General features: G+C 37.6%; 1 non-coding gene across 1 annotated transcript; it reads right to left on the bottom strand.

The window, feature by feature from the left end:
• Positions 1 to 2,632: 2,632 nt before the first annotated feature.
• Positions 2,633 to 2,704, bottom strand: TRNAC-ACA (transfer RNA cysteine (anticodon ACA)). Its single transcript has one exon. It is a non-coding gene; the product is annotated as a tRNA-Cys (tRNA).
• Between the last annotated feature and the right edge of the window lie 4,331 nt (positions 2,705 to 7,035).

Here is a 7,035-nt window from a genome sequence, read left to right as displayed (position 1 = left end):
CACATGAAAATTCTCAGTATATCCAGAGTATTCATTTCCCAGTTATCATGAGCTAGCTTGGATTACTCAGAGACACATGATAGTGAAACAGACTACCTATTCATATGCACTGTTTCCTAAGAAGATCATTTTAACAGAATCTCTAGCTATATACTAGCTTATAAAAATGATGCCGCATAACAGATTTTTTAAATGATCTGGTCAGGGTTTTAAAATGCTAAAACAAGAGCAGCTAAAGGCAGGAAAAAGTACCGAATATAATGCTTACCAAATGTGCTTACATTATCATTAAATATGGAAATCTTGGAAATAGTCCACACATGCAACAGGAAAAAAAATTGATAAACCAGGGTACAACAATTCACTGGACTATAATATATACATTAACAAAAACTTATACTTGTGTTATCAAGGAAGAATATTTTGTGAAAACGATGTAATACACGTAAGTCTGTGTGCATATATACCAAAATGTTGGCTCTGGTTATCTCCATGTCTCAATGTGATAGGATTCCAGTTGAATTTTATTTTTTTTTCCTCTCTTATCTGTATTTTCTTTTTTTCTGTAATAAACTTATATTACTCTTGCAATAAGATGAAAGGAAGTTACTATGAAAACTCACATCTGAAAATATTTTAGTTCTCTTAATGTTTTATAGCAGGAAACAGCAAGCAATATAATTTCAAAACCATAGGGGGCTAGTTTTAAAGAGCCTCTTCCGCTTCAACCTACTAGGCTGGTGGAGCTTGGTGATGTGTGGATGCGGCATGAAATGTGGGGCTGGGGTCTGGAGAGGTTATACCAACACTCAAAGGTCTGTTGGATTTGGTCTATTGCAACAGCCTCTACTTATCAACAAACTTTATTTTCAGGGACCATCCATCTGTTACCGAATCACTATTTCCTCTGAGGCACACGTGTATGCAACACAATACAGATGCTTTACTTGGGGGGAAGGAGAAAGTGACTATAACAACAGGAAAGCGGGTTACTGCTACATCATGAATCAAGCCACCAAACAGGGAAGAAATAAAAGGGTGTTTTCTTGTACTTGCAAGTGTAACCACATCATGGTTGGAGCCATTCAGAACAGGGACGATTCAGGTGGGTCTCCCTTAAATATTTCTGAAACCAAGCCAACAGGGCTAGACCCCAGAGACTCTGAAACCGGTATGGGTCTTTGTGATGTAACGTCTGCATCACGATGAGCCAATGACTTACCTCCTCTGGGCCTCAGCTATCCTACTTGGAAAATGTTTGTGATGATTCCAGAGGTTCTCCTCTGGCTCTGAAATTCTACAGTTATAGTTTAAGGAAATTCAATGACTATTAGGGGAGCACCTACTCTGCGCAAGGTATTATGCCAGGTTCTCCAGTGGGTACGAAGTGAGTAATATGCTGTTTCTCTCCTCAGTCAGCTGATAGTCTGATAAGAGGTACAGATATAGAGATAATTAAAGCAAAATAAAAGTGCCACTCTTGTTATTTAGTCTCTGAGTTGGTGTCTGACTCTTTTGCCACCGCATGGACTGTAGACCACCAGGCCCTCTGTCCATGGGATTTTCCAGGCAAGAATACTGGAATAGGTTGCCATTTCTTCCTCCAGGGGATCTTCTGACCCAGGTGTCAAACCCACATCTGTCTCTTGCATTGGTAGGCATATTCTTTACCACTGAGCCACTGGGAAGCTCACAGAAGTGCCACTAGAGCAGATTAAACATGATGCCCTCCAAGTTAAAAAGAGCTAGAAGAGCCTCAATAAGAGTTCTAAAGCTATTCTCAATTTTTTGGCCATCTGGCTTTCTAAAATATGACCAAATTCTTTTCAAAAACTCCAAACTGTAACAAGCCAATATAAATAGGAATCTGCTTTGTTACAAACACAAAAGGAATTCGCTCCATTAAAACAGAATGAATGAACCCTCAGTAATTCAGACCAAGGAAGGTAAGAATTGAGACTTAATGCATGGGATATGGGCATTATGTGATTTTAATGACTTCTAATTTTACTTTCAAGGGTATAAAGAAACATTGCCTAGAAATCTTTACAAAGTGACTTTTGTAGAATATAAACTCTGAAAGCCCCATATTTGTCTAGTCCAACCTTCTCAGTGTACAGGTGGGAAAACTCATACAAGTTGGTTATTCAAGGCCCCAAAGAGAGAAGTCATTTTAAATGACCCTGCACGTGTTTGTAAACAGTTATTTGATGGATTTAGAATTTCTTGAAAGGGCCTTGTTCTCCAATGTTCTCCACATTTCCTACAATCTTGTTCAGTCTACTCATTTGAACTTTAGGATTGTGAGAGAGATTTGGTAGCAAAAGTAAGCTTTCATCTATTTGTGGCTCTTTCCATTTGTCTTGGTGTCAAACAGGCAATTTCTAGCCTATATTGTTAATGTGAAACACATCAGAGGAGGAAAAAAGTCATCAGATATTAAGTGTCCTGGTGGTATGTTTCCAGGCAAGGGCCTGACCTTCTGCATTGCAGACTAGCTAAAACGTGAAGTCGCTCAGTCGTGTCCGACTCTTTGCGACCCCATGGACTGTAGCCTACCAGGCTCCTCTGTCCATGGGATTTTCCAGGCAATAGTACTGGAGTGGATTGCCATTTCCTTCTTCAAGGGATCTTCCCAACCCAGGGATCGAACCTGGGTCTCCTGCATTGTAGACAGACGCTTTACCATCTGAGCCACCAGGGAAGTCATTGAGAGGTGTCAAAGCATTTTAATGCCCAAAATATTTCCCCTGCTAGACTGCTAAAGCTAAATTACTTTGTTATGAATTCATTCCTCTGGAATATAATTTTGTGTCCCCAGCTGTCATGTGTGAGAGGTAATAAAATTTCACCTATCAGGTTAAATCATTTAAAAGTGCTATTTGGTAGGTCAAAAAAAAAAAAGGCAATTTCATATGATTGTTAATTTCACATATGTGTAGTTAATTTCACAGAATTAACTAATTAGATATTAACTACCCTCTTATAGAACAGATAATAAGACTCTAAAGGAAAGAGGCACTGAGAAGCTACATATTGACAGAAAAGAGAAGAGTTAGAAACAAAAGGCATAAGATGGGAGGTTGCCAGGGTAGCTGAGGGGGCTAGACTATCTAAAAGGGAAAGGATGAAGAGTACATGAACTTGGTCTATGCTACACTGTCTTCAATGCCAGTTGTGTTCAGAGATGCAAAAGAAAGCAGAGACATGATCTCACTGTACTTCAAGAAAAGAATATACAAATTCCTAGTGAGCCGTACAAGCCTATATAAAATCAAGACCTGGATTGTTTGCAGACCACACATATTACAATAATTCCAAAAAGAGAAAGATCACTCTAGGTGGTCAGGCAAGAGGCTAAAGAGGTAATATCTAAGCTTAGCTCTGAAGAATCTGAGAAAGTAGGAGGACATGTACTCTATCTACTTATAGCAGATTTTATCCAAAAAAAGTTGGCAACTTCCAATATGGATACAAAAAGGAGTCTCCATCCTCCAGAGACTGCTGTTCTTCTTCCTCCCCTGGCTTGGGGTAGCCTAGCATTCCACCATTTGTGATTCAATTTCACATGAATTAATGAAGTCTTCATTTTTGGTTGCAAAAGAAAAAAAGGGATGTAGAGAGAGAGGGAAAACTCCCCCAGAAACAATGCTTATGTAATCCTGCCTCAATTTCTCTGTCATCAAGAAAGAAAACTCATGGGAACCAGAAGGTGACAGAAAGTCCCATCTCTTAGACTGAGGAATTCAATTTCAGTTTGATTTGATTATTAGAAAATAAACAGAATGAAGGTAGGGCCAAGTCCTTAGCATTAGCACATTGAAGTTAAGCATGCAAAGGTTTTTAAGCATAAACAGAATACCCAAATAGCTCAAGAGGGAAGAAAATCATGTATTTGGGCTCAGAACAGTTGGTATGACTGGGCAACCAGGAAAAGGTAGAGATATCTGAGAAGAATTCACAGATGCTTCTACATAAAGACAACTCTACTAGTATTTCTGAGAATATATCACATGGTGTAAATATTTAGAGCAAGTATTTTTAAAGCTGTTTGCCCATTTTTAACATTTGCAATCTTTATATTTCCAGTGGCTTTCTGTTTTGTTTTTAATCATATGCACTGAAATATCTTTAGGATATGTTTTTACTAAGGATCAGGTGTGGAAGTTATAAAGACAAGGTTTGGGCAATAAAATGTTTTAATAAATGACATCAGAACAAATCCAATAAACTGCAAGAACATTATATATTGTAATAGTTCCTAAACTTTTCACCATCAGGCACAACATATATTATTCCTTCTCCTCACCCCAGGATTCATGTTTTATAAGATAGTTATTACTATCCAATAAAAATTTCATTCCATCTATGTTCCCACATTCTTTCTACTTTTGTTGTATTCTAGATTTTTAACAATCCACACTTATGAAATAGTCACAATATTAAGAAATCATGTATCTTAGCTTCATAAAAAATTAAGAAACAATAACATGCTAACCATGCTATAGATCTGACTGTCCCTGTGTACTCACATCTGAGATCATGGCATCCTCAGCATTCATGTCATAATCTTTGAGAAATAATCAGTGGTTTTGATCAGGGAAGATTAACCTTTTTATTCCTTTTCCTCCCTCTTTACTTATTTCCATCCCTATTTTATTTATTTTCTTCCAGTTGAATTAAGATAAATAATTGACATACTGCACTGTATAAGTTTAAGGTGTACAGCATAATGACATGACTCACATACACCATAAAATGATTATCAAAATAGATTTAATGGACATCCCTCATCTCATATGGATACGAAATTAAGGAAATAGAAAAAAATGTTTTCCTTGTGATAAGAACTCTTATAATTTACTGTTTTAATAACATTCATATATAATATAGCAGTATTTGTTATATTTATCATGTTTTACATTAAATCCCTAGTACTTATTTTATAACTAGAAGTTTGTACCTTTTGACTGCCTTTATCCGATCTCTCCCCTAACCCTGGCCCAATTCTGGTAACCATAAACCTGATCTCTTTTTCTATGAGTTTGTTTGCTTATTTGATCTGAAAGTACAGTTGACCTATATGCTATATAAGTTCCTGTTATACAACATACCAGTTTGATATTTCTATGCATTTCAAAATGATCAACCAACACAAGTTAGTTAAATACAAAGACATAGTTATTGACTATATTCCCCACACTGTATATTTTGTACCAGTGAGTCGTTTGTATTGTAACTGGAAGTTTGTACTTCTTACTCTCTTTTACCTATTTCTTTCCTCCCCCAACCCCCTCTGTCCTGCCAACCACTTGTTTACCCTCTGTGTCTATAACCGTTTTAGTTTTGTTATATTTGTTCATTTGTTTTTTAGATTCCACATATAAATCACACAGTATTTATCTTTCTCTGTCTAACCTTATTCCACTAAACATAATACCCTATAGGTCCCTCCATGTTGTCCTAAATGGCAAGATTTTGTTCTCTTTGATGACCAAGTAATATTCCTTTATATACATATACCACATATTCTTTATGCATTTATCTATTGCTAGGCATCTAGGTTGTATCCATATCATTCAGTTATTCAGTGAACTTGCTCAGTCATGTCCAATTCTTTGCAACCCCATAGACTATAGCCTACCAGGCTCCTCTGTCCATGGGATTTTCCAGGCAATAGTACTGGAGTGGATTGCCATTTCCTTCTCCAGGGGATCTTCCCAACCCAGGCCTCGAATCCGGGTCTCCCGCATTGTAGACAGACGCTTTACCGTCTGAGCCAGCAGGGAAGTCAGGTGGTGGCAAAATACTGGAGTGGGTTGCCATTCCCTTCTCCAGGAGATCTTCCCGACCCAGGGATTGAAGCCATGTCTCCCTCATTGTAGGCAGATGCTTTACCCTCTGAGCCACCAGGGAAGGTATCCATATCATAGCTATTGTATATAATCCTACAATGAACATAGAGATGCATATATCATTTCTAATTAGTGTTTTTGTTTTCTTCAGTTAAATACCCAGGAGTGGAATTGCTGGGTCATATGGCAGTGTTATTTTTAATTTTTTGAGGACTCTCCATACTTGATCCATAGTGGCTGAACCAGTTTACATTCCTACCAATAGTGCATAAGTGTTCCCTTTTCTCCACATTCTCTCCAACACTTGTGTCAAATATATCTTCACTCATTCTTCACTCTTTCATTTGGTTATTTTTCCCCATTACTTAAAACTGTCAAATGTTATAACCTTTGACTTCTCCAACCAGTCTTTTTCCTGAGAAGTAGTATAATTCTAGCAAAAAGTTTAAAAGTGTATTTATTTTTAGCAGTCTGAGTGGACTATTTGAAAATGAATGTACTATTTGTATTAGTTTCTTTGAGATCATGGCATAATTCATGGCTCCACCACGACTATCATCCTCATAACCTGAGTCCGTAGTTAAGTCCATAATTCTCCTGAGACACTCCTTACCCAAAAGTGGATACAACGTTCTTAAAGCTCAAAAGCAGTAAGATGTGGATGACAGATGCAACATCTCAGTAAAACCAGACAGAAGAGGAAAGGTAATGTTAACTAATAGAAGGATTTGACTGCCAGGCTAAGCATTTTGAAATGCAATAGAAAAGAAGCTCAGTAAAGAAAAAAATATTTGGGGGTCAATGAGATCTAGTATTTCTGCATGTTTTAATTTTAGATTCAGTGTCTACTTTGTAGAACGAATGTGTCTTTTGCTGCTGTTTGGCCTCATATTTAACTTGAAGCAGACTCTTCTAGTTTCCTATTGTGTCATCAAAGAGCCAGAATTAGTTTATAATTATACTGTTAGTTGCTCAGTTGGGTCCGACTCCTTGTGATCCTGTGGACTGTAGCCCACTAGGTTCCTCTCTCCATGGAATTTTCCAGGCAAGAATACTGGAGTGGGTTGCCATGTCCTCCAGGGGATCTTCCCAACCCAGGGATCGAACCTGGGTCTCCTGCACTGCAGGCAGATTCTTTACTGTCTGAGCCTTCATAAATCTCTTACGAATATCATGTATC

The sequence above is a fragment of the Bos javanicus genome, chromosome 14, assembly GCF_032452875.1.
Source record: "Bos javanicus breed banteng chromosome 14, ARS-OSU_banteng_1.0, whole genome shotgun sequence".
Classification (NCBI taxonomy): domain Eukaryota; kingdom Metazoa; phylum Chordata; class Mammalia; order Artiodactyla; family Bovidae; genus Bos; species Bos javanicus.
The sequence above is the reverse complement of the archived record's forward strand: the minus strand, read 5'-3'. Positions and strand labels throughout refer to the sequence as shown.